This window comes from Pseudopodoces humilis, chromosome 19 (genome assembly GCF_049639895.1).
Source record: "Pseudopodoces humilis isolate 2021_Gansu_Grassland_sample_001 chromosome 19, ASM4963989v1, whole genome shotgun sequence".
Classification (NCBI taxonomy): Eukaryota; Metazoa; Chordata; class Aves; order Passeriformes; family Paridae; genus Pseudopodoces; species Pseudopodoces humilis.
In genome coordinates this window covers 1,206,108-1,233,508 of record NC_142218.1, presented here as the reverse complement: position 1 = coordinate 1,233,508, position 27,401 = coordinate 1,206,108, and the positions used below count along the sequence as shown (strand labels likewise).

At 59.8% G+C, this 27,401-nt stretch overlaps 1 protein-coding gene across 4 annotated transcripts in view; it reads left to right on the top strand.

The window, feature by feature from the left end:
• Window positions 1-7,625: 7,625 nt before the first annotated feature.
• Window positions 7,626-27,401, top strand: part of DLGAP4 (DLG associated protein 4) — a 149,791-nt gene continuing 130,015 nt past the window's right edge. For 2 of the 4 annotated variants that reach the window (XM_088064660.1, XM_088064661.1), the window contains exon 1: window positions 7,628-7,717. The gene's annotated coding sequence lies outside the window, so the exon portion shown is untranslated. Of the gene's footprint in view, window positions 7,718-27,401 lie in introns of all 4 variants that reach the window. The other 2 variants (XM_088064658.1, XM_088064659.1) reach the window with 2 other exon arrangements.

Here is a 27,401-nt window from a genome sequence, read left to right as displayed (position 1 = left end):
TTTAATCTCCCCAAACTTGCAATCCAATGACATGGATTTAAAAACACTAATTTCTTTTATTGCACTTTTCAGTGGGGTTGAGTTTTTCATGCTTAGACTTTACCACAGATTTACTTTCTTCATCCTGAAGCCCCAGGGGCTGGGTTTGCTGTGTCCCTGCCCAAAGCAGCACCAGGGACCAGGTGCCCTGGACATGTCACCTCACCCTGAGACCCAGCTCCCAGCACTGCAAACACCACTTTCCACAAGGAAACCCAACTGGGCAGGGTTAGACGGGATATTGGGAGGGAATTGTTCCCTGTGAGGGTGCCCAGAGCAGCTGTGGCTGCCCCTGGATCCCTGGCAGTGCCCAAGGCCAGGCTGGACGGGGCTTGGAGCAGCCTGGGACAGTGGGAGGTGTCCCTGCCCATGGCAGGGGTGGCACTGGATGGGCTTTAAGGTCCCTTTCCACCCAAAATATTCTGGGATTTGGTGATTTCCAGGCGTCACTGCCCAGCACAGGCTCCACACGGGTCCCCAAGGGAGGGAAACGTGGCCTGGCTGGCCTGGGGTGTTGGCACTGCCCTGGCAGAGGGGGCTCCTCTGTGGCCTCATCCCCAAGTCCAGGCCCCAGCACTTCCATGTCCCATGGGATTCCCACCCCACTGCTCCTGTTTCTGTGCCTGGCACCCTGGCTTCGCTGCCATGGGCTCCAGTGGAGCTCTCCTCACTCCAATTTCTGGGTCACAGTTTCCATCTCCCTTCTTTTCAGCTGCCATCTGCTGGTTCTAGCTGGATGCCTCCTGCTCAATCCCTCCTGCTCCTCACCTGGCTGCTCCCTGGCACAACCCCAGCTCATCCCCAGGTGCTGGCACACTGGGGGACATTGCCATGCCCCTGGCAGCTGAGAACAGGGTACAAAATCCCAGATTTTGGGTACATGGTTTTAATTAGAAATTGACATTTCTAAGGCTGTGGCTGCCAAGCAACGAGCATCCAGCAGCTGATCTCTGCTGTGAGATGGAGGGACCCCGTGTCCGTGTTCCCAGGCTGGCCCTCCTGCACAGGCTCTCAGCCCTGGGGACACTGGCAGTGACACTGGGCAGGACCCAAGGCACAGGGGTGACCCAGGGCTCCATCAGCCTGCTGGAGCAGCAGGAACTCAGTGCTCAGCAGGGTGGGGATCAAACTCCTCCTGAGAGGAATTGGGATGCTCTGAGCCTGCAGTCTGATCCCTCCATGCAGGAGCCCTGTGGATGAAGCCCAGGATTCTCACACCCCAGGATCTGGCCCCTGGTTCAGGGGGCAAGCAGGAGCGTGTGGGCTGCTGCTGCCACAGCCTGGAGCCCGTGGGGACATGGGCAGAGTCAGAGCACGGGGAGGTTTCTGCCATCCTGCTCTGGCCTCATCCTTACACAACAACCACCTTCCTGCTCATCTTATTCCAGAAGAGATTCCTGCCTCACATCAGCCACTGCCTCCCTGCCCTCCTGGCACCTCCCTGGAGGCTCTGGCCAGGCTGGCAGCACAGGGGAGCACCTGGAGCCAGCCTCCAGGGACAAAGCCCTGCAAAGCTCTGGTGCTCAGGGCCACCCTGCAGGTGCTGATGGGCACAGCACATCCCCCTGCCCTGCCCTGGTGCCCCTGGGCTGCCCAGCCCTGCTCTGGCAGGGAAGGGGCTGGAGCTCCACAGTGAAGCTGCTCCCCAGCCCACAGCTCTGCTCTGAGCGTGGCAGCACCATGAGCTCCTGAGCTGTGGGGGGAAGATTGGAGCTGCTTTATTAATTTCCTTCTTCTTTTCTGGTACAAACTCATTTCTCACAGAAAATCACTCAGACCTGTGCAGATGCACTGGCAGCTCTTGAGGAGCCACTGGACTGTGTCCTCATGCCCAGGCCATGCTTCCCTGCTGTAAAACCCTCACACTGGAGCAGACTGGTGCCCTGTCTGCATGTCCAGCAGTGCTTCATGGCAAACAGTCCCAAAGAAGTCCTTAAACACCCTTAGAGTTCTTCCCCAGAGGTGCTGGCACTGCCCAGGCTCCCCAGGGAATGGGGAGGCTGCCAGAGCTCCAGGAGCGTTCGGACAGCGCTGCCAGGGATTGTTGGGGTGTCTGTGCAGGGCCAGGAGCTGCACTGCTGATCCTGGTGGGCCCCTTCCAGCTCAGGATATTCCATGACTCTGGGTTCCAGCCCAGGAGAGCTGCAGTCCCTTGTTTGCTTCCTCCCCGGGCCTGAGCAGGCTGCAGATGCTCCTCTGCTCCCTAAGTGCCTAATCATCTCCCTGAACCTCTTCCCTTCAGTTTTATCCCATTCCTCCTCAGTGTTCCCCCCTTGCAGTAAGAAGAGATTCTCCCAGCCCTCCTGTGCTCGCTCCCTGGCTCAGTGTGTGTGGAACAGAACATTTCACATGTGAGAGCTGGACTGGCTTTAGTTCAGCCTCTCACCCTTCTGGGTATTCAGCCCTTGCTGTGCCCTATTTTGCATGTGCTCCAAGAATAGGGCACAGGACATTTTTTATTCCAAGATCTCATCAGCTGGAGATGATGCATTTTGCCTGTCCTCAGTTCAGCTGGTGGCCTCCAAGACAGGGCAAGAGCTCCTTGATCTGTGCAGAGCTGCCCACAGAACAAATTCCCATCTGTCCTCAGAGAGAATTTCAAACCTTCAGTGGAGCCACACGGCCTGGAATGAACCACTCCCCGGCCAGGAGGAATTCTGGGGCAAAGGGTAGCAGAGGCTGCTGTGGCAGAGGGTTCCTTCATGTGAACCAGGCTGTGTAGGGACTGCAGCGAGGCAGGGGCAGAGGGACACTGAGGTTCTGGGCACCAGGCTGCACTAGCAGGCTGCTACTCACCAGGGTTTGAATTCAGTGAGGAGCAGAAAGGGGAAGATTTGGCTTCTGAGAGATTTATGGGCAGGAGAGCAAGGCAGAGCAGGGCTGTCCTCTGCCTGGTGGGGAGGATGGGAATGTCTGCATCCAGCAGGCACACATCCCTCATCTCTTACAGCCTACCACAGATTTTCTGCCCTTCCAGTCCTCAGGCGTCTCCAGAGGTACCTGCAGCACCCTGAAGTGCAGAAGGAGCTCCCTGCAGGGGAGAGCTTGAGGTGCCCAGTGGTCAGTGCATGTCCCTGTTCCTGCCCCTCTGTGTGGCTGAGAGCTCTGGGCTCTGGACCCTGCTCACCTGCAGTGCCCTCAGCTGGCTTCACTCACCTCCTGCTCCCCCCCAGCTCCTGGGCCAGCCCTGCTTGTTTGTCCCCCAGACCACGCTCAGCACCGTGTCCATCCCTGGGCACTGCCTCCTTGGTCGCTCCTTCTCCTCTCACCTTCCACTCCACACATTTCCCCCAGTCCCTCCCCAGCTTCCTGGATGGAGCCAGAGCCATCATTTCTCCTGCTGCCATTGAAGAACGGCATTGAACTGGCCATTGTCATCTTTGACCCACTCTGTGACCCCTGGAGGGCCAGGGGACCTGCTCCTGCCCAAGAGCAGGGTGACACCCACAGCCTGTCCCTGGGGCTGTAGAGCCACCAGCAGCTGACCCCCGCCATGATAAAACTTGAAACAGAAGGGTCTTGGTGCCAGCAGGGGGGTCACACACTGCGAGTGCCCATGGAGCAAACCGTAACACAAAACCCCAACCCAAGCCAACTCCTCAGCTCCAAACAGTTCCTCTGGGATTTGCTTCCATCTCCTCCTCCCTAAAGGACCCCTGTTCCTCTCAGCTGGCTGCCCTCCCACACAGCATCCTTCACAAGGGATGCAAGAGCCTGTAACTTGTCACCCTCACCCTCTTCTGCTGTGCCCTGCTGCCGTGCTGGGACTCTCATGGATCCCTCTGTTTCTCCTGGCAACACCATCAGCCACGGGGCCAGTCTGATCACACCCTGATCACACCCTGATCACACCCTGCCTCTGCTCTGAGGTCCCCATAACCAGCACCAGGGCCCCACAAACATCTCTAAACCTGGACAAATCCCCTTGGATTGCTGCCCCATCTCCCAGGCCTTCTCTTCCTCCACCTCCACGCTCACACTGTCCCTGCCTTCTGTCCCACCTGCCCAGCAGAGAGGTTTCTCCCAAAGGTTTCAAAGCTCTCTGATTTTTCTCCTGCTCTCCACACATTCAGCCACACTTAGAAAGGTTTAGAAAGCCTCTCGAACGCCCTTTCCTTGTTTTCTACATGCCTTTGTCACCTATCACCAGGGGAGCCCTTCCCCTGGCTCCCCGCTGTGCTGCTGGGTGCCCAGAGCTCTGTGTCCTGCAGCCCTGCTGCTCCCCTCTCCCAGCCATCGCTGCTCATCTCCACCACCCACCTGCTGCAGCCACTATCACTATGGTGACTCTCAGATCCACCGTGCTGTGCCAGACTTGTCTCCTTCTCTCCAAACCCAGCCAGCCTGGCTGATGTTCCCTGGTGCAGGGTCAGCCCCTCAGCCCAGTTTCAGCACAGTTTTAACACAGTTACTCCCCCTGCTCCAAAGCCTCCCCCCAGCCCTGCTCCACCTCCAGTTCAGCTTCCCCCTCCCAGCTGCTCCTGAGTCCCACCTGTTCTCTCCATCCCTGCTCCCAGTTCCTCAAGGACAGCACTCCCCTGGGCTCAGGGACTGCCCTGGGGCTGCCCTCAGCTCTCCAGCCTGGCATTTAACCAGTGCTCACCACACCAGCTCCTGGAGACATCATTTCCCCTTTGCCTTCAATTGTGTCACCCTTGACTCTCCCTCCTGGACCAGGAACGAGAATCATTTGTCTCCACTTGGAGAAGCCTCTGTAGCTTTCTGTGGCTTTCCTGCAGGTGTCCAAGCCCCCTCTTGACTCTGGTACACCTGAGAAATGAACCTTTGGGCTCTTTCACAGAAAAACCTCCCCAGCTGCCTTTCATTCACAGAATCCCAGAATCCCAGAACCGTTTGGGCTGGAAGGGACCTCAAAGAACATCTTGTTACAACCCCCCTGCCATGGGCAGGGACACCTCCCACTGTCCCAGGCTGCTCCAAGCTCCATCCAGCCTGGCCTTGGGCACTTCCAGGGATCTGGGGGCAGCCACAGCTGCTCTGGGCACCCTGTGCCAGGGCCTGCCCACACTCACAGGGAGAAATTTCTTCTCAAATATTATAAAATAATTTATTCCTAAATTCCAGGTATCCCTTCTTACCTTCTTCCTCCGCACAGGCTTTGCTGGGCTGCTGCCCCAGCGGAGCTCCTGCAGCCAGGGCTGCTCCATCCCCCAGCTCTGCACCTGGCCTGGCCTGCTCAGGACACCCAGTGACTTTCCTGAGGAGCACCCGGACACTCAGGGTGAAATCAGCAGCCAACATCATCACTCATGCCTTCATTTCATCACTCATGCCTTCATTTCATCACTCATGCCTTCATTTCACATCCTTGCAGCCACTTGGAGCTGCCATAAGGCTCAGGAATAGGCAGAATGATAGAAAAGGCATTGATCCTCACAGCCAAGAGATTCTGGGCTGCCAGGTCCCAGAGCTGGGATCCCGACCCTCTGTGCCTTTGGCAGGGCTGGAATGTCCCTTCCTTTCCCTGGGGTGCCTTTCAGGCAGCCACTCACCCAGCTCCTGCTCTGGTTGTCCCAGTGCCTCTGCACCCCAGGCTCCATCATGGACAAATAACCCATCAAATTACAGTTTAAGGGAAAAAAAGGTACCTTTTGAAGCTGATAGGTTTTCAGAGAGGGGGGTTGGAAGCATGAGGAAAACCTTCACTGCCCTTCAAAAGGAGCCAGGCACCCCTGGAATTTGGGAGAGGAAAATGCCAGGGTTGAGAAAGACTTTGGAGGGTGCAGAGAACACTGTGGGGCTCGTTGTTCCTCTCTGCTGGGCCATTTCCCCTTAAGGATGAACTGAATGGTCAATTCTGTATTCAGGACTGGGAAGGCAGCTGCACTTTTGCTGAATCTGCTACAGGAAGGAAAAAAAAAATCTGTATATTTCCATTTTCCTTAGAGAATGAAGCCTCTTCCCCAGAAAGCCAGCTCACCATTTGCAAAATCACCAGGGCAGAGGGATGGGAAAATCCCAGTGGTAGCTGCTCCCACACCGTGCTCACCCCTCAGGCCAGGCTCTAACGCTGCAGAGGCCGTGTAGGTGTTTCACAGAACTGAGCAGTCCTGGCTCTGATCACCTCCCTCCCATGGGGCAGCCCTGGCCAGGCATCCCAAAACAGCAAAATCCACGGATTGGTAATCACCTCTGAAAGCACCCATACCTGGATCAATACTGGATCGCCTGAGGTCAGCCTGGGAATCCCTGGCGGAGGGAAATTCAAGAGCTCTGTCCTGCCTGGACCCATGAAAGCTCCTCAATTGCCCTGCACACACCTCCAAGGGCAGTCGGAGAGAGGCTGTTCCCCCAGAGAGGCTCCTCAGCCCTCCCTAGGGCAGGACTGTGCAGGCTGGGCATGGAATTCCATCCCAGCATGGGAATGTCATCTCAGCAGGAGCAAAGCACCCCGAGACCGAGAGCGTGTCAGGAGCAGGCACTGCCCTGGAGCCCAGGGCTGGTAAGGTCACCCCCAGCCTAGGGCAAGGTCACCCCCAGCCCAGCTCAGGTCACCCCCAGCCCAGGGCAAGGTCACCCCCAGCTCAGGTCACCCCCAGCCCAGGGCAAGGTCACCCCCAGCCCAGGGCAAGGTCACCCCCAGCTCAGGTCACCCCCAGCCCAGGGCAAGGTCATCGCAGCCCATGGGGAAGGGAGACACACGTGCACCAGAGCGACCAAAAGCCCAAAGCAGAAGAGGAGCAGGAAGTGAACAGTTGAGCCTAATTTGTGCGAGGTTGTAAATGAATTTCACTGTGGCAGATGGTCAGTGGATTATTTTCCAGAGGGTTAAGCAAGACCCAGATTAGGAAAAGCTGAGAAATTTTGATGTGGTGTGCAGGACGTTATCCTGGGGCTCAGGACCCCGGTGCATTTGAGGGGGTCCTGACTGCGTGTGAGGGTGAAGGGGCCCGGTCTGAGTAAAGCTGGGCTCTGTAAAAAGGGCAGATGTGGGGTCAAGCGTGCAGCCCCTGCACACCAGGTTGGCAACACCACCAAAAGGTGCCCCCCGAGATTTCCACGCCCTTAAAGCCAAGCTCCTGCCTGGGGTGGTTGGTGTCCCCCGGCCCTGTCTCAGGAGGGACATTTGTGTTGTCCAAGGGGGCCGTGCCCACCGGCCGCAGCCCCCAGCCCGTGGCTTGGCAGTCCCGGCAGCCGGGCTGGGGCTGGCCGGGGGGTGCTGCGCCGGCCCCGCTCCACTCCCTGCCCTGATTTCCTGCTGGAAATCCCAGAGTCTTCTCCAGATCCAGCTCTGGTTTTGGGGGCAGCCATCTCCCTCTCCCTCTTTCCTCTTCCCTCCTTCTGCTCTCCTTCCTCCTCCTCTCCCTCCCTCCTCTCCGCACTGTGCTCTCCGGGGGCTCTGGGTACCGCTGCAGCATCGCCAGCCCCCTCCATGCAGGCGGCTGGGGCGCGGGGCGGAAGGGGAGGGCTGCGGGGGCCAAGCTGAATGAATGGGCATCGCCTCGGTGCCGCTCGAGCCTCCGCATAGGGGCGAGGCGGCCGCACCGCGCCGCGGGCAGGGGGGCAGCGGGGCCGGCCAGCGGCCGGGGCCGGGGCCGGGGCCGGGGCCGGGGCCGGGCCGGGCCAGGCCGAGCCGAGCCGGGCCCCCCGCCCAGCCCGCCGGGGCGCTGCGAGAAGCGGGAGCTGCCCCGCCGAGGGACCCGCACAGCCGGGCCAGGTGAGGAGGGGCTGCGGGAGCACCGGGAGCGGGGCCGGAGGGCGGTGCGGGGCACGGGGATGGACCGTGCGGGGCCAAGCTACGGACGGCGTGGGGAACGGCTTGGACGGTGCGGGATGGAGGGATGGACCGTGCGGGATGGAGGGATGGACGGTGCGGGGTGAAGGTCCGAGCGCTGCGGGAAGGGGCCGGCTGCTGTGGGAGGGATGGCCGGATGATGCGGGGTGTATGGCCGGATGATGCGGGGTGTATGGCCGGGTGGTGCGGGGTGTATGGCCGGATGATGTGGGGTGTATGGCCGGATGATGCGGGGTGTATGGCCGGATGATGCGGGGTGTATGGCCGGATGGTGCGGGGTGTATGGCCGGGTGGTGCGGGGTGTATGGCCGGATGATGTGGGGTGTATAACCGGACGGTGCGGGGTGTATAACCGGATGGTGCGGGGTGTATGGCCGGATGATGCGGGGTGTATAACCGGACGGTGCGGGGTGTATGGCTGGATGATGCGGGGTGTATGGCCGGATGATGCGGGGTGTATGGCCGGGTGGTGCGGGGTGTATGGCCAGATGATGCGGGGTGTATAACCGGATGGTGCGGGGTGTATGGCCGGATGATGCGGGGTGTATGGCCGGATGATGCGGGGTGTATGGCCGGGTGGTGCGGGGTGTATGGCCGGATGATGCGGGGTGTATGGCCGGATGATGCGGGGTGTATGGCCGGATGATGCGGGGTGTATGGCCGGATGATGCGGGGTGTATGGCCGGGTGGTGCGGGGTGTATGGCCGGATGATGTGGGGTGTATGGCCGGGTGGTGCGGGGTGTATGGCCGGGTGGTGCGGGGTGTATGGCCGGACAATATCCCATACACCGGTGGGAAGGGGCTGGTACAGGGCTGGGCTGGCTGGTGAGGGAACGGGCAACAAGGAGTTAAGTGGCTGCGGAGCAAGCGGGCTCCGAGCGCGTGTGTGTGTGTGTGTGTGAGAGATCCCGCACCCCCGGGGGGTGTGTCCCAGCCCACCCCACGCGTGTCCGTGCGGGGCAGGGCCCGCTGCCGGTGCGGGCTGCGGCGGGGCCGCGGCTGCGCAGGGTGGGGGCGGCACGGCGGAGCCCGCCCCCGCCGCTCCCTCGCTGCTCCCCGCAGCAAAATCCGGGCGTGTGCGGGCACCCCCGGGCCGGAGCGTGTGCGGGGGAGCCGCTGCGGAGCCGTGCCGGCTGCGGGCCGAGGGTGGCCCCGTTTGCCGGTGCGTGCCCTCCGCAGCGAGCCGGGCGGGGGAGCGGCTCCAGTGCCTGCGTGTGCTCTGCTCGGGGTGCGTGTGTTCCGTGTGTGTGTGTGTTCCGCGTGTGTGTGTGTGTGTGTGTGTGTGTGTGTGTGTGTGTGTGTGTTCCGTGTGTGTGTGTGTGTGTGTGTGTGTGTTCCGTGTGTGTGTGTGTGTGTGTGTGTGTGTGTGTGTGTTCCGTGTGTGTGTGTGTGTGTGTGTGTGTTCCGTGTGTGTGTGTGTGTGTGTGTGTTCCGTGTGTGTGTGTGTGTGTGTGTGTGTTCCGTGTGTGTGTGTGTGTGTGTGTTCCGTGTGTGTGTTCCGTGTGTGTGTGTGTGTGTGTGTGTTCCGTGTGTGTGTGTGTGTGTGTGTGTGTGTTCCGTGTGTGTGTTCCGTGTGTGTGTGTGTGTGTGTGTGTGTGTGTGTTCCGTGTGTGTGTTCCGTGTGTGTGTGTGTGTGTGTGTGTGTGTGTGTGTGTTCCGTGTGTGTGTGTGTGTGTGTGTGTTCCGTGTGTGTGTTCCGTGTGTGTGTGTGTGTGTGTGTGTGTGTGTTCCGTGTGTGTGTGTGTGTGTGTGTGTGTGTGTGTTCCATGTGTGTGTGTGTGTGTGTGTGTTCCGTGTGTGTGTGTTCCGTGTGTGTGTTCTGTGTGTGTGTGTGTGTGTGTGTGTGTGTTCCGTGTGTGTGTGTTCCGTGTGTGTGTGTGTGTGTGTTCCGTGTGTGTGTTCCATGTGTGTGTGTGTGTGTGTTCCGTGTGTGTGTTCTGTGTGTGTGTGTGTGTGTGTGTGTGTTCCGTGTGTGTGTTCCGTGTGTGTGTGTGTGTGTTCCATGTGTGTGTGTGTGTGTGTGTGTGTTCTGTGTGTGTGTGTGTGTGTGTGTGTGTTCCGTGTGTGTGTTCTGTGTGTGTGTGTGTGTGTGTGTGTGTTCCGTGTGTGTTCCGTGTGTGTGTGTGTGTGTGTGTGTTCCGTGTGTGTGTGTTCCGTGTGTGTGTGTGTGTGTGTTCCGTGTGTGTGTTCCATGTGTGTGTGTGTGTGTGTTCCGTGTGTGTGTTCTGTGTGTGTGTGTGTGTGTGTGTGTTCCGTGTGTGTGTGTGTGTGTGTTCCGTGTGTGTGTGTTCCGTGTGTGTGTGTGTGTGTGTGTTCCGTGTGTGTGTGTTCCGTGTGTGTGTGTGTGTGTGTTCCGTGTGTGTGTTCCATGTGTGTGTGTGTGTGTGTTCCCTTGGGTGTGCGTGCCCCTCGGGGGTGTGTGTCACACACGTGTGCAGTGGCCGGGGGTGATGTCCCTGCGGGTGTGCAGGGTGTGAAGGTGTGTGGCAGGGAACGCACAGGGGTGATGGAGGGGGCACACCTGTGCCCGTGCCCCAGCCTGGCTGCAGCCCCTGCTGCTCCCTGGGCACCTGTGTCCGTGGCACGAGTGGCACCGGCACCGAGCACGGCCCGGTCCGTGTTTGCTGTGCCTGGCATGGGCACTGTCCTTCCCCTCGGCCGGGATGCTTTGCCGTGTGTGGGCAGTGGCTGCAGGCAGAGCTGCCTGACCCTCACCCTTCTTGCAGCGGGTTTTGCCGTGTCAAGGTGCTCCAGGCTGCCCAGAGCCCAGTGGGGAGTGGTGGAGCCAGCAGGGAATGGCGCTGGCTGGCAGCATCTGGCCGGTCAGTGCCTGCTGTCCCTGTCCCTGTGTGCCACCCCCTGTGTCCCTCCAGCTGCACCAAGGGTCTGGATCAGTCCCGGGGTGGTGGTTGGGTCATTGCACTATCGTTAGACTTTTGGAGGGGCAGACAAACGTCCCCTCCATGTGCCAGTCCCCTCCATGTGCCAGTCCCCTCCATGTGCCAGTCCCCTCCAGGAGAGAGGTGCCTCATAACAAACTCTCCTCTGGGCCTTTGCCATGACGCACTCTGGAAGCTCCGGTCCAGGATGAGGCCCGGGCAGGAGCGGGATTTAGAGCCGTGTTGCCATCATTTCCATTGGAGTTTGGCACCAACATGCCTTTGAGGAGCAGAGCCTTGGTGACCTTCCTGTCCCCGTGGCCGGTGTGGGGCCAGCAGCCGCGCTGCCAGGAGCAGACGTGTCGGTGCAGAGGCGTGGGGCTGGCATTCCACAGGACCTGGGCATCTTGGAGCATTTCCTGCAAAATGGACTCTCGGAGCCTCGCCAATTCATCTCCGACTGCTTCTCCTCCGAGGAAGCAGAGCACGGAGCCGGCCCAGGGGCTTCTCGCAGGAAGCTGTCACCTGCTAGGAGCAGGGATACAGGGCTGCCGCTTGTGCAGGCAGGAAAATGAGGCTTTTCCAGCTGTGGCAGATGTGGCTCCGGTGTCTGCAGCAGCCCGGCTGCCTCGCTTCTCTCCGTGTCCATGACGCACGGTGTGGTTGGAAGCACGGCTGTGAGTGGCAAGGAACAGAGCAGCTCCAGGGAAACGTGCCACTCTGCAGCAGGAGACTCCTGCACCTTCCCACACCCTCGTGCTGGGCCCAATTTCACCCTCGGCACATCAACATCTGGTGAGCCAGAAAAAAAATGTAAATCGAATAACCATCAGGAGTAATTGGAGACCCGTTTGGAAATTGGTTTGCTACCTGCATGCCTCCCAGGCAAGCTTTTCCCTGTTAACCATTGTGCATCTTTGCATGAAAAACGAGGCTTTATTTCCAGCCTGGGTAGCGGCAGCGCAGCAGGATCGGGATGAACACGCTGTGTCCCCTCTAATCTGCCCACAATCAGCACCGAGCCGCTGCTGCTGCCACCGCCGCAGAGATGGAGAGCCCTGGATCCAGATGGCAGCTGCCTTCCTCACTGCCCACATCCTCCCCTCGCCATCCGCAGCACAGCGCAGGGCAGCAAAACAGGGGAGCAGGGAAGGGGAGCAGGGAAGGGGAGCAGGACAGGGGAGCAGGGCAGGGGAGCAGAGCAGGGGAGCAGGGAAGGGGAGCAGAACAGGGGAGCAGGACAGGGGAGCAGGGCAGGGGAGCAGGACAGGGGAGCAGAACAGGGGAGCAGGGAAGGGGAGCAGAACAGGGGAGCAGAACAGGGGAGCAGGACAGGGGAGCAGAACAGGGGAGCAGGACAGGGGAGCAGGACAGGGGAGCAGGGCAGGGGAGCAGAACAGGGGAGCAGGGAAGAGGAGCAGAACAGGGGAGCAGGACAGGGGAGCAGGACAGGGGAGCAGGACAGGGGAGCAGGACAGGGCAGCAGAACAGGGGAGCAGGACAGGGGAGCAGGACAGGGCAGCAGGACAGGGGAGCAGAACAGGGGAGCAGAACAGGAGAGCAGAACAGGGGAGCAGGACAGGGGAGCAGAACAGGGGAGCAGGACAGGGGAGCAGGACAGGGGAGCAGGACAGGGGAGCAGAACAGGGGAGCAGGACAGGGGAGCAGAGCAGCACAGGGGAGCAGAGCAGCACAGGGGAGCAGCCTGCCAGGACTGGCCCTGGGAGGGCCCTGTCCCTGACAGCCACCTGCGTCCCCCGTTTTGCTGCCCAGGTCAGGCCAGCGCCGTCAGCTCGTGCTGAGCGCCACCAGCCCCAGGCGAGGCAGCACCAGGCTGCCAGGAGCTGGGCTGGCTCCCATTTGCTCTTGGATGGGCTTCAAGGAGCCGATTCGGGGCTCAGCAGGGTTTTTCTTGCCCTGTTTCCAAGGGGAAATCCTGCCCAGGATCCGCAGCTGGCTGTGCTTGGACCCACTGCACTGGGGTGGGCAGCCCCTCACTGCAGCCCCACACCCCTTTGGGAGAGGGGTGGGATGTGTGGGCACCCAGGGCAGGCTGAGCATCGCCCACCTCCCCGCAGGAGCCTGTTGGAGGGGGACTTTGGTCGCACTCACTCAGACAAAGGGGATGCAGGAGATCTCGGGCTGTCACTGGGGTGGTCAGGGGGAGTCATTTTGGGCAGTGAGGCTGCTTTATTATTCTGATTTTAGGGGTGTGTTTAGCTCTGTGCAGAATAAGCAGAGGTGAAGGTTCTGCTCGGGTCTGTGAGGGAAGCCCTTGGCTCAAGGTTTGAGGTGCTGAAAGCTGGGTCCCTGCAGAGCTCTGCTGAGGCCACGCTCTGGGGGCTGGCACCAAACTCCTGCATGTGCTGCTCCCCATGGCAGTGCCACAGCAGGGTTTGCAGATGTTCGTGTTCCTCACCTCGTGCCTGCTCACAGCTCTGGGATGTCCCTTGGGTCCCTCTGTGAGCAGACTGTGGCTACACCAACCATGCAGCTCCCAGTGGACGCTGCTGGGGGCTCTGTGTGAGACCCCATGGTTTGGGTGTGCAAGAGGAGATCCTGAGCCTCTCCTTATTGCAGAGATGTTGTTAGAGGGAAGGTTCCCACCATGCTGAGTCCTCCTGTGCCAGCTCTGGCTCTGCTCAGGAAGGTTCCCATGGATGTCAGCCTTTCCTGTGGTTGTCTGGTGGCTCTGGACCATGGGCTGTCAGGAAAATTGTCTTTCCTGAGAGCTTTTCCCAAATGAGGCCTGGCTGCAGCTCTCAGCCAAGAAAGCAAAGCTGCTGCAAGGAGGCACAGCACAACTTCCAGAGCTGTTATGGAGATCTCGTGGCAGAGGGTTGGAACTAGATGATATTTAAGATCCTTTCTGACCCAAACCAGTCTCTGATCCCGTGATTCTGTGGTCTTGGTGGTCCCTCTGGGGGAGAATGGGATGGGGGGCAAAGACAGGCAGCACAAACCTACACTCTGCTGGCTGTGGGATGGTTTAGATGTTCCTGGGCCTGGCTTCTGCTGTCCTTGGGATGTGTGGACCCTTCTGCACATCTCTTGATCTACTCCCACAGGGAGACCCCATTTCCTCAGGCCTCCAGCAGCTGCCTTTGGGTTTGGTGTCCCCTGTATCTCCCGTGCTGTATCTCCATAGAGCTGGTGCTGAGGACTCGGAGGAGCTGAGCTCTCTGCAGGAGCTTCGAGGTGACACTTGTGCTCAGGAGGAGTGGTGAGGCCTGTGATGAACATCATGAGAGTCCCCTTACGTCAAGTATTTAATATCCCAGTCCCTGAGCTGTTTGTTCCCATGTGTCTCCGCAGGACAGGGACCACCCACACCATTTTCCCTGGCGGGCGACAGACGGGTGACAGCACCAGGAGGGTGTCCTGTTCCAGGGGGGGCTGGACAGCCTGGCTGGGGGCTGGGGAGCTTGAATCCTCTCCCCACTGCTTCCCTCTCAGCTGGGCTGAAGTATTTTCTTCACCCACAGTGTCTCAGGACCTTGGTAGAGGTGCAGGTGCTGGAGGTGTCACATTCCTCAGGCTGGGTCCTGGGCTGGCCCAGCTGATGGCCAGGATCATGCAGGGAGCAGCTTCCCTCCAGGGGTGAGCTGGGAAGTACCTGCAGTGAGTGTCCCCAGGGTGTTGCAGGACATCCCCTTGTGTCCTGAGGAGCCTCTGCTGCTGCCTGCTGTGGTGTGAGACCCCGCTCTGCTCCCGGGCTGCCCATGGGGAGGACAGAGACGAGCTGGTTGTGTGTCAGCCTGCTTTGGGTCAGACCAGAGCCCTCAGCTGCAGCCACAGGGACCCTCTCGGTTTGCTTTGGGAACATCCTCCCAGTGCCAGTGCTTTCCTTTCCTTTCCACCATTTTCTTACCTCCGTGCTCCCTTGGCTCAGCCCCGGCCCCTCCGGTGCCCTGCCCAGCTCTTGCTCTGTGCCCACTGAGCACAGTCCTGTCCCGGGGCTGGCACAGCCCTGCCGTGCTCTCCTGCCCTTCACCCTCAGGGTGAGCCTTCCTGGGGTGGCCAGGGGCACGTCCTGCTGCTCCATCAGCACAGCAGCACCCCACGAGGTATTTATAGGCACCGTAATGTTATTCCCCTGCCAAACTATTACGGAAATAGGCTCAGTGTGTGTCATAGGAGAGAGGATTTTAATGGCACAGTTTTCACTGCAGGAATGAGGGTGATGCTCCCTCGCTGTTTTCCATGACTGATTAATCCTTCCCGTGGTGGAGATGGGATGGCTGCTCCGGGGCTTCAGCTGGGGCGCCGTGGGCAAGCCCTGGACATGGGCACCACAGCCAGGTGCCACCTGCTGCCTGCACCACCTCCCTCCTGGGCACAGCTGCTGGGACAGCCAGGGCTCGGGGCTGGGGATAGGACTGATCAGACCCAGCTGATGGACAAGGTCCTTTGTCCAGTGATTTTCTTGTTCTGAACAGTTTGAGGCGATTTTCTGAACAATCAGAAAGGGCTGGTTTGGCATTTTCTAAATAGCCCACCCTCCTTCTGTCTCAGCTGGGCACTGCTGCTACTTTGGGAAGAGCTCAAAGTCCAGTGACAGTGAGGTCAGGAGGTGTTTCAGCTGGCTGGAGAATGGAGCATTTCTCAGCTGTCAGCTCACAGCTGAGAGCTCAGGGTGCCATTCCCTGCCTGTCCTGCCTGCTGTGGGGAAAAGCCTCTGGGATGGGAGAACAGATTTCATGGCAGGCCAAGGTTTGGATTGTGCTTTCAAAGCAGGATACTGGATATATGGAGGGACATGGACAGACAGATCTTCACAGCACACAGGTGTGTCCTGGCCCTGCTCAGCATGGACAGTGACCCTCCCTGAGGGGGTGATGCTCATGGAAGGGATGATGCTCTCAGGAGTTGTGTGCCCTGCACAATGAGGCAGAAGGGATGGGCAGAAATGGGGCACCCAAGCTCTCTCTGAGTTCCTCAGTCCTTTCCTGGGAATGGCCAGGCTCAGGAGTCCTGTCCCCAGCCCTGAGCTGGGGCTGTGAGCAGGGGACAGCCCCACACAGGAGCAGTGGAGGCCTAGGTGGGCTCAGAGCCCCCTGTGTGACCTGAGGACAGGAGGCTGCTGCATGCTGGGGCTCCCTAGGTTTGGGAATCCAAGGAATAAAAAGAGCCCTCAGAGCTGCAGGAGCTTCTGCCCATGTGCCCCTGTCACCCTCATGTCTCCTGTCCTGTCCTGTGCTTGGAGCTGTGAGCTGGGGATGGCAACCTTCCCCTCCCGTGGCTCCCCAGCAGCCTCTGGCACTGGGTTAGGGTTAGGGTTAGGGTATGGTTAGGGTCCTGAGGTGTGGACAGCCCTGCTCCTGGGGCTGCTGCTCAGCTGGGATTGGTGTCTGGGGGTCGGTGGGTCTCTCCAGCCCCTGGCAGTGCTTCTCAGAGGCAGAACAGCCAGGCCTTGCAGTGACAGCCTGGGAACTGGGAAGTGCTGAGCTGGAGAAAAACACCCTTCCCACATGCCCAGCCTGTCCCCCTCCTCCCCTCCCCAGTGCAGCTGTGGGGAGCTGCAGCTCACAGCCAGGGGCTGCTGCCCTGCAGGATGGACACAGCTGAGCTCCAGGGCAGGGAGTGGGATGCCCTGGATATCCCCTGGGCCCAGCCCTCCTGCCCATAGTCCCCCTTTGCCCCCTGCCTTTGGGGAGGGGGTGCTGTGGGTGGGACTGTGGCACTGGGGGCTGAATTCCTGCCCACACCTGCATGGATCCCACCCCCAGGCTGCCTGCCCTCGGCCTTTCCAGCCCGGTATCTCCCAAGCAGAAGATACAAGAGTTCCCCTCTCGGGTGGCTGCTTATCCTGAGATCAATGCTGAGCGCTCTCCTCCTCCTCCTTGCTGCACTGTCCCTTAGGAGGGACCATTCAGCCTGCTCCTCCTCCTCCTTTTCCACTTCATTAATGAGCCTCTTTGCATTATGAAGTCGTGATAGCTGCCGGGGGACCTGGGAGGGCTGTGGAGAGCAGCAGGGAGACCACCAGCCCAGCTCCCGGGTTTTAGCATGCTGGGCACTGGGGTTGGGATGCTGCAGGGCCACCTTGGTGCTGGCTGAGCCCCTGGCACGGCACAAAGGGGATGGGGGAAGAAGGAGGGAACAGTCAGGGGGTCTTTTATGCACATGCAGTGGCAGGAGGCAGAGAAAGCAGCTCGGGACAGCTCCAGCTGCTCTGTGTTTTTGTTCCATTTCTGCCATCCTTGGTGTTCCTCACCCTGCTGCAGGGCTCCTCCTTTGGGGATGCCATGGGCAGGAGGTGGCCACTGATGCTCCCACAGAGGCCTGTGGATCTCACAGGAAATCTCCCCTGGTCCTGGTGGCCTTCAGATCCCAAGGGCTGCACGTGGCCGAGGGTGGGGGTCCTGGGCAGCCCCCAGCCCCACACCCAGCACCCGTCCCCAGCACGTGCCCGCTGCTAGCAGAAGTGTGACACCTACACGTGGTGCCTCACTAAAGAAGCTGGACTTTGCAAACACATTCTGTGGGCATTGCTTTAATTTCTCAGTGTCTCAACACTCTCCCAAACCTGAGAAACTGAGATGGTTTCTGCTCTGCAGAGAGGGAGGCTCCTGTTGTCACTCTCTCACATACACATGCATCACACACACACACAGAGACTGATTCCTCTCCCTTCCCACTTTCCTCCTCCAAATGACTTCAAACACTTTATGAAAATGTTATTTTCTCCCAAACCGTTGCCTTTCTGCCTTGCTCTCCTGAGCAGCCTGTTGGCTTTCCCTGGGTTCCCAGTGTGCAGGGGTAGGGATGTCCCTGCAGAAGGGGGAAGGTGCTGGGGTGGCTGTGCTGGGGTGGCTGAGCTGTACTGGGGGAACACCAAACCTGCCTGTACTTCTAGTGGGGCTTATCTGATCCTTCAAAGTTGTTCTGGATTGAATCACTGAATCCCAGGATGGGATTGAAAAGGTTGAAAGGGTGTCACAGACCATCCAGCCCCATCTGCCTGCCATGGGCAGGGACACCTTCCAGTAGATCAGGTTCCTCCAAGCCCCGTCCATCCTGGTCTTGGACACTTCCAGGAATGGGGCAGCCACAGTTGCTCTGGGCACCCTGTGCCATGGCCTCAGCACCCTCACAGGGAAGCATTTTTTCCAAAATTCCAGTGCAACAGGGCAAACCCATTCTGCAAGGTAGTGTGGTGGTGACACAGCTCAGAGGTGCTGTCCACGATGCCGTGGGGGTCCTGCTCTCCAGGAGCCCGTGGGAAGATGCCCCCAGCCCCGTGGCAGCCTGACTTGCCCAGGGAGGTTTCCCCTGTCCATGCCTCTGCTCTCAGAGCATCATCTGGGCACGCAGGGCCCCGGGCCGGGCTGGAGGGGGGCTGGAGTGAACCCCTCTGCTGCCTGTGGCAGGGGCTGACTCACGGCAGCCCACAGTCACAAGCAGATGGATGATTTGATCACCTAGCAACCAAAATAAGTCGCAGATTAAAGCAAACTGGCGGCCCCCAGGCACTCCCCAGCCCCTGGGCTTCCCTGGGATGGGGCTCGGGGAGCTCAGGAGCTCTCCCCTGCCAGCCCTCTGGAGCAGGACGGCAGCACTGGCTCCAGGGCTGAGCTGGGTGCAAGGACAGAGGGGGTCCCCCAGGACCAGCTCCCAGGCAGACCCAAGGGGCATCTCCAAGCGTGCACGGAGGGACCAGGTCTCTGGCACCCTTTGGACAGGCTGCTGATGGTCTGGAGAATCCTCTATCAGGAGACAGAGGCTTGTGCCAGGACCTCCGGAGTGAAGTTTCTGGGAGATTGAACACAGAGAAATTTGGATGGGATCTACTGACCCCTTGCCACCCCCTCCACCACCAGCTCTGAGCGTCCTTGGCTCCAGCCCAGTCCCTTGCCTGGTACTGTCCAAGCCAGAGAATAATCCCAGCATAAGTGTGTTCATTCCAGTTGTTCCATCATGGACAGGAGGATTTTGCTCCTGACAGAGCCCTGGTGCTGCCTGAGGTGGCATTTACCTCCTGATGGCTCCAGCCACCTCCAGAGGATCTTGGCATAGAGCTGCTATCCGTGCCCCATCCCTGTCAGTGCCCAAGGCCAGGTGGGACAAGGTTTGGAGCAGCCTGGGACAGTGGAAGGTGTTCCTGCCCATGGCAGGGGGTGGGACCAGATGGGCTTTAAGATCCCCTCCAACCCAAACCATTCTGGAATTCTGTGGTCCTCCCCCAGCCCTGAGGGGAATGGGCCCTCCTGGGAGGAGGAAGCTGAGGAAGGGAGCGCTGGGCAGGGAGAGGGGCTGGAGGAGGTGTGAAAACACTGCCAGGTTTGGGTGCCCACGGCACCCGTTTGGAGCTGGGGGAGTCCCTGTGCTGCAGAGCCCTTGGTGGCTTCAGCACTGGTGCGTGTGGGAGGTGGGGCAGCGGGGACAAATCTGCCCTGGCCACAAACTCCAGTGACCTGTGGGAGGACACTGAGGCTGCTCCTGTCCCCAAACTCCAGTGACCTGTGGGAGGACACTGAGGCTGCTCCTGCCCCCATCACAGCGCTCTGGGCCTTGTGGCAGTGTGGGATCATTCACAGCCTGTGGAGAGCCCGGGATGAGCCAGGCCGGGATCTGGAGGGTGGGATGGAGACCACCAGTCCATCACAACTGCCCCAGACCCACAGAGCCATCTCCTGCCAGAGGGAAGCTTCCATCCGGGCTGTGGCAGGCTGTGGAGCTGTGGCCGCTCCGTCTCCTCGGCGGCGGGGCCGTCCCGGTGCCAGGCCGGGGCCGGGCCGGTGCCAGCACGGCGCTGCCAGGCCCAGAGGAGGCTGGGGAAATAGGGCAGCCCAGCTGCCAGCTGCTCTTTGTGGGACACCACTGATATAATTAGATGAGACGCCCTGTTCTGTGCCACAGGAGCCCCGCAGCCCTACTTTGGTGGCACTGCCTGTCCCAGGGAAGGTGGGCCACTTGCAGCTGGGAGCCCTGCCTGCTGGGCTCCTCCCTCGCTGTCTCCTGCCTGGGTGAGCACCTGTCCTCTCCTCTGCTGGGCCTTGGTGGCTTTGGGAGACCCTGCTGACCTGCAGGAGAGGGTCAGGGAGGTGATGGTGGCAGGAGCTGGGTCAGCCCCTGATCCCACTTGGGCTCATCCCACTTCCACTGTGGGATGGAGTGAGCGAATCCAGTGCCTGCCACAGCTGCAGGACACGGGACTGGCTTTGGAGCCAAAGCCCCACAGGCAAACCAGGGATTGGGGGGGTCATTCTGAGTCAGGCTTTAACCTCATTAGAGAACACCCCAAACTGCGTCTGCTCTGCCTCTGGAGAGCTCTGTCCCCCTGAACGCCCATCCTGGTGTTCAGAAATGCCCATGCCTGAGGCACCCAGCATGGCTGTGCCTCTCTGCCCCAGAGCATTCCACACATCCTGGGCTGATCCGCTGCACCCTCCAGGGATGGTCATCCCCATGAAAATGAGTTGTAGCTATCTGGGAATTACCAGCTGGAGCTGTCAGGGGTGAGATTAGGCTGGATCTCAGGGAAAGGTTCCTCATCCAGAGGTGCTGGCACTGCCCAGGCTCCCCAGGGAATGGGCATGGCTCCGAGGCTGCCAGAGCTCCAGGAGAGCTTGGACAGCACTGCCAGGGATGCCCAGGGTGGGATGTTGGGGTGTCTGGGCAGGGCCAGGGGTTGCACTCAATGATCCCTGTGAGTCCCTTCCAGCTCAGGATATTCTGTGGTTCTATAGGAACTCCTGTTTTGTGATTCTGACCTCCAAACCATCAAATCCAGCTATTTTTGCCCCTGTCAAGAAGCCAGGAATGTGTTTGGCATCCCCATTCCTCCAGCCACTTCCACAGGAGAGGAGTGGGCTCAGACCAAGCCAGGTCCATCAGGATCCCTCTGCCAGGCTCCCATCTTGGTCTGGGGTGGATTTGGGGTCCTCCAGGAGCATCCCACAGCTCATGGCAGGAGTAGCCAAGGCTCTGTGGACAGAGGCACATTTCAGAGAAAGCTAAGAGGAATTTTATTTCCACAAACATCTGTTTACAGCGAGCTACTGGTTTCCACTAGAGCTGGGAAGCTGCTGTAACATATCCTGAGTCTGAGAGGGGTGTGAAGGGATATTCCATGTGCCTTGGGCTCAGGGCTGGGGTCTTGGAGCTGTTCTCCTGGCAGGGAGAGGGGCAGGAGGGAGGAGAGCAGCTGCTTTGACATGTCCCACTATGGGCAGGGAGTCACCCCCCGAGGGGTGCCTGGGACTGGGGGGCACATGGGGACATTTTCCATGAGGAGAAGTCACAGCACATTGTGGCTTTTGGGGAATTTGGTGGGAGGAGGAACCTTTGGCTCACCCTGGGTGCTGGCCCTGGGCAGTGCCCTGAGCTGTGGGGTGCTGGACAGTGACAGCAGCACCAGTGCCAGGTGCAGGGGGGTGCAGGTGGGGCTCTCCTGCCTCCTGGCACAGGACAGAGCCTGTGGTGAGGCTCTGGTGTAGAAGGGGTGTTGGGAACCTCCCAAGTTTTCCTGAGATCCACTGGGCTGTGCCAGAGCTGTGGGAACAGTGCAAGAGGAGCAGGGGTAGCAGCAGGACTGGGTGCTGCTGGGGGCTCCCATGGCACGGGGCATCTCCTGCCCTTGGCAGCCCTGCCAGAGGCTGGGGCAGGCTGGAGCCAGAGGCATTTTTAGTTGGGAAGACAGAATAGTGGAGAGCAAACCTGAGTGTGGCTGGAGAACTCAGCTCTGCTCTGAAGCCAACCCAGGCACCTCTCAAAGGGTGTGGGAGGTGGAGGCACCCCACCCTCAGTGGGGCTTTGTGGCCAGGGAGAGCCCCAGGTCATCCCTCACCCTCCTGTGCCTCTCCCCGAGGATCAGAGCAGCTGCTGCCCAGTACGGAGCCCACAGAGCCCTGCCTGCCTCTCCTGCAGGAAAACCCTCCTGTCCCTTGCATGGTTGAGCCTCCAGTGCCATTCCTGCTCCTCCCTCGCTCTGCAGGTGGGATGGGAAGGTTTCTGCTCAGCTGGACGTTTTTCAGGAGGGTGTCTCTGTCTGTCCTCCCCTGCAGGAGAGAAGGACCAGCTCCCCAGGGAGCCCTGGGGGCTGCTGCCACTGGGACCTTGGCTGGCATTGCTGAGGAAGGGCAATTTCACAGGATTCATGAGGAGGAAGGAGGAACAAATCCAGACCTGTGGGTTTCAGGAGGTCATCCCAGGTTAAATCAAGCTCCAGCTCTCCTGTTTTCTCCAGTGATGGGAAAGGTGAAACTGGAAAGGAGCCAGAGAATGAAACCCAGGGCACCTGCACCCTGTTCCAGGAGTAACAGGAGATGTTGGAAAAATGATCCTCAGCTGGTAAAGCAGACAGGGACCTGCTGGGGGCTGGATCAGCCCCAGCACAGCTCCTGCTGGGAGAGCCTGGCTGGCAGGATGGGCTCTCCACTCAGGAAGGGAGTGGGGGGACAGGGAGAGCCCTGGGGCCTGGGGGCTGTGCTGGGCAGGGGCTTCTCATCACCTGCCTGAGCACCTCGTTCTGCCAGCACCATCTCCTCCCCAGCTGAGAAAAGACAATATCTGGATTTTTTTCACTGAAATTCATTATTTCTCTTAACTTTTATCAAAATGGGAACATAGGATCTTGCTTTTCCTGGAAGGCTGTGGATCTCCACATGTACACAGTGGAGTGGCTGCAATTTGGTCAGGGGATGTTCTTCCCCCAGCTGCTCTGCTGGGAAATAGGTGGCTGCAAAAACCATGCTCAAATGCTGTAAAAATGTGGCTGCAGGTCCTGTTTTCTCTCAGCTCATATGTTTGTGGGCATAAAGAGCTTTTAGAGGTAGATTAACTTCATTAAAATTGAAAGCACTCATTAATGGCACTGTAACTCCTCTGGTAATGGGTGGGCCAGGCTCTATGGTGAAGTTGCTCTGTGTGGGTGCCTGTGCCTGCACCTGAGGCTTCCCACCCCTTCCTCTGCCTTCCCAGTGGCTTTGCAATGCCGTGTTGGGTGATGCTGTGCCAGGGCTGTGCCGGGGCTGGCTCAGTGTCCAGGGCAGCACGGCCCCAGGGGGGTCCTACTGGGCTGGAGGGCAGGGGGACCCCTACCCTGCTGCCCTGGGGATGTGTCTTATGCTTCTGGCTCTGCTCTCTCCTGTGAAAAGTCTTGGAACATGTGGGGAGGGAGCTGAGCCTCCTGGCTTTGTGCTCATCACTGGGGTGGTGTTTGGAAGGGCTGTGAAGCTGGGGAACGGAGATGCACTAGGATGAGTTTTGGGAAGGCCGAGAGCTGTTCCTGAGGTGTTCCTGGGCCCACCTGTGCTCCTGCCTGACCCAGAGCAGGTTTCTCAGCCAGGAGAGAGGAGCCTGGTCCTGTAAGGAGCTACACAGGACACAGGGGCCTTGCCAGGGACAGCGAGGGCTTGGAGGAGGCTGAGGCCCCTTCTGGGCCGGAGCAGTGTCCTGTGCCTGGACGCTGCCTGAAGGAGAGGTCCAGAGCAGCCTCCACACCCTTGGTGTCACCCAAACCCTACAGGCCAGCAGGTGGGCACAGGGCTGGGGGTTCCTGTGGGATTTACAGCCATGCATGGCTGCACCCCATGACCCACAGCTCCCAGCCCAGCACAGAGCCTTGCTCTTGGAGCCCTTCCCCAGGCAGACCCAGCCCCCTGGCACACAGGAGGCCAGGGTTCTGGGAAGCTGAGGTGTTTGTGTCGCTGCCCAGCCCCTGGTGGGACTTCCCAGTCCCAGGAAGGAGGGTTCCTGTCCCCCTAAGGCCGCACAGGTGGCCCCAGCCTGGCGCCAGGCCGCCCTTCCCCGGCAGCAGCAGCAGCAGATCTGATCTGTCTGCCTCGCCTTCGCTGGCCCCACTAAGCAGGTTTTAATCTTGTTAAATAAATACGAACTAATGGCAGCAGGGCTGGGAGCCAAACGGCCTGGGGACATCCTTGGGAGCCGGGTGGGCTCTGCAGCAGGGCAGGAGCAGCTCTGGGAGCGGGGATGGGTTCGGGCAGAGCTGCTGGCACCGGTGGGGTGGGGGAGCAGATGTGGCCCCTCACCGTGCAGTGCTGGGTGCTTGCAGCGCTGTGCTGCCTTCAGAGCAATTTCTAAATGGCTGCTAAACAGCACTGTCAGAAGCACACTCATGTTCCTGTCCTAATTAGTGGATCAGACAGTAATTTGTAATCCATTTGAATAGGAAGATCTGAGTGTCTCGCCCTGGAGCCTGGGCAGGACATGGGTCTGGCAGCGTGGAGCAGAGGTCTCATGAGAGCTGTGTGCAGGGTCCTCTTGGTGCCTTCAGGAATTGCTCTCCCCTCTCAGGTTCCATGAGCCTTCTGCTTTCTTCAGAGTTTTGGCATTTTTATTTCTCTTTGTGGTACCCAGCACGGCATCTCCAGCAGCAGGGCCACAGGTCAGGTCCTGCTGTCCCCGTGGTGGTGGCAGTGGCAGGGCACTGTACCTGGTCACCAGGGCCCTTTGCAGCACGGGCAAACCAGCTGGGCATGGCCACACTGGAGCTGGGACAGGCTGGGGACAGGGTAACCCCCAGGGCAAACCCGTCCAAGCAGGGGTCTGGTCTTAGGTGTGCTGGCATTTGTGTTTTCAGTGCTGAGCATAAAATGATACCAGTGCCAGCAGCTCTGTGTGGCCTCAGACAGAGCGCAGGGACAAGGCAGGGCTGGGGATGGAGAGGGGGTCCCAGGGGGTCCCAGCAGCTGCAGGGGAGGTGGGCAGGACAGTGCTGTGGCCCGGGCTGAGCCGGGGGAAGGTGACGGGCAGTGGGGTGGCCTCGGGTGTGTGTGGCCAGGGGTGACGGGCAGGGTCATGCTGTGGCAGAGCCAGGGGCAGCAGCACGCAGGACAGGTCACAGTGCCCTCAGCAGGGTGGCAGTGGGCAGCTCAATAGCTGGGGAAAGCACAAGTGTCCTGCATGCATTAACCTTTGGAAGCACCGGGAAGGCCGGGGCACGCACGGTGTCAGCGAGCCTGGCCCGGGGACACGAGCCTGGGGACACAGGGGGACAGGCCGGGCCGGGTGGCAGTGCAGAGATCCTGGTGGAAGAGCTACAAGCGGTGACAAGGAACAGCAGCAATCTCCTGCTGCATTTCCCTGCCTTGTGCGAGTGTGGGGAATGGCAGCAGTGACTCACCGCGCTTTACTCACCGCTAGTGACGAGCAGGGCTCCGGGTGACTCCGGCAAAGATAAACCCAGCCTCTCTCCTAGAATGCCATTAACAGGGCAGAGCCGTCTGGGGCATTCCGAGAGGGCACGTGAAGCAGCATGGACAAGGAGAACATCATCTTCCCCGTGCTTCCCCCCTCCCAGCCCCGCACAGCTCCCCCCACGCTCAGCATCTGCACCGCAGCCAGAGGGAAAAGGAGAAAGGAAGCGATTCGGACGGGAGGCTGCAGTCACTGGAGGCTTCAGGAGCCACATGCTCCAGGTTTGGAGCTCGTTCTCGTAACCAGCCCCCAGCTGCACCCCGAGACAGCTGTGCAAGTGTCCATGGAGGGCGTGGTGAGAGCCCCCAGCTCCCGGAGCAGCAGCAGGTGTCTGTGGGATGGAGGGGCAGCATGGCCGGAGCAGCGAGTGAGGAGCTGCTCTCACTCAGCCCCTGCTCTTACAGAAAGTTCTGGGTCAGGAGGGGAGAGCTCCTCTGGGGGTGAACTGGAAGCCTCAAGCCAGGGCTGGCTGTGGGTGGTTTGCCCAGGAGCAGGGCCACCGTGGAGCAAGGTCAATATCCAGAGCAGGGTGATCGAGGAGCAGGGTTCCCATGTGCAGCAGTGTCACCCTGGAGCAGGGTGTCACCATGGAGCCCGGCCTTTGTTCGTGTCAGAGCCTGGATCTGGAGAGGAACAATCCCCAGCTCTCTGGAAGTGCCTGTCCCAGCAGCATGCCCAGCTCTGTGCCCTGGTCTTGCCCCCAGTGGGACCTGCTGTTCGGTGCCTGCTGATGGCAGAAGGTCCCAGCCTGACCCCCGTGCTTGGGTGAGTGTCCCTCACACACCCCCGGCCCCTTCGTGCGCTGCCAGGGCTGTGAGTCAGGAGCCGGGATGAGCAAGAGCCTGAGGCAGTCACACGAAGCCTCATCACTGCCGTGGGCTTGCCTGCCAGCCTGCCACGCTTGTCACGCTCCCCAGGGACGAGTTGGTGGCCCCAGGCATCACTGGCTGCTTTAGGCAAACCAGGGGCTGAGCCACCACAGGTCCTCCCCTCCGGGCACTCCACGTGCAGTGGGAATGTTGACACCGGCATTAGCACTGGATCTGATGGTCCGGGGGATTGGTGGGATCAAACCGCACTCCCTCCATGTGCTGGCAGCACACTCAGCTCTGCAGAGGCACCTGGGGGATGCAGGGAGTCAGTGCTTGTGAAGCCACTGCAGGAGCAGGATGTGAGGATGGAAATGGAAACGATGCTGGGCTGTGAGAGGTGGGGAGGGGCTCTGTGAAGGACAATGAGCTCTGCCTGCTTTCCCAGAGCTGCTGCTTCCCACCAGCTCGGGGGGCTGGTGGGCTCCTCAGCCCGGCTGGGCTGCTCTGTCCATCCTCCATGGTCACACTGTGCCCTGGCTGCAGCGGGATGTGTCCCTGCTGGTACCGAGGCCAAGAGCCAGGGGGAGACCCGAGAGTCTGAGAACAGAATTCTTTGTCTGCCTCTCCATCTTTGGGTGCTGGATACATCCAAACCACTCCAGGGATGGTCCTTGGCTATGCTCATCCCAAGCTGTGTGGGATTGGAGGGGTCAGGGCTGAGTCCCCAGAGCTGGGGAGGCTCTCTGAGGCTGGGGCTAGAGGCTGGAGCCAGGGCTGCTCCCATGCTGGCAGGGCAGGGGCTCACCCTCCGTCCTAACCAGGAATGTGTTGGCTCACTTGGATCAGAGAAACCCTTCCTCAGTCAGAGGGGCTGGACTGAGTGGCTGGAACCTCAGGGGGAGGTTTCTGAGGGCTCCACAGGCACTGTGAGCCTGGAGCAGGGGCTGGACAGGGATGTGAGGGGTGCCAGGCTCATCAGGGCAGCTTTAGCACCTGTCCTTGAGGGCTTCCTGCAAATCCATCCTCAAACTGCCTTAGGCCAAACCTGGGGTTGGAGCTGCCTGGTTTGCTGTAAGGGGCTACTTGGCAACTGCCCAGGCTGCACGGTGGGCAAGCACCCCAGCTCAGCCCTGGCACTGGCCACTTGAGGGGCCCAGCCTGCCCAGACCAGCTCTGTGTGTGTGTTGGACAGCAAGAATTCATTTTAAGGTGTCTTTTTCCCCATTTTCTCCCTGCATTAGCAGATCTGGGGCAGAGCTGGCTGTTGGTGTTTGTCACACACGCACATGGGGCTGTGTCTATACATTATCCTGACATCAAAGGGGTTTGTGACATGTCTCTGGCGGTGCAGGCAGGAGGGGACACGGGCTTCTGGGAGAGAGGAGGGTGTTGTCAAAGGGTTACAGACAGCTCCTGGAAAGGAGAATGAGGAATAAGGATGGAGAGCACAGAGCTGGAGCAACAGCGAGGTGCTACAGAAGCAAATTTTCACCTGATCTTTTCATCTTCCCTCTTTATTACAGCAGGGCAGGAGTCAGCCCCTCATGGCAGGGGCTTGGCTATTATTTTAAGGCAAAGGAATGTTCAAATGTGTTAGGTGGAGGGTGATGGGAGGTTGTTTGGGGAGGACACTGAAGGAAACCCCCAGACACAAACACAGCTGTACCACGGTGGGGCTCAAGGTGAAGCCAGCACCCACCCAGGCAGAAGGAGCTGCTGAGCTCCTCAGTGTCACTGCCTGAGCTCCTGGG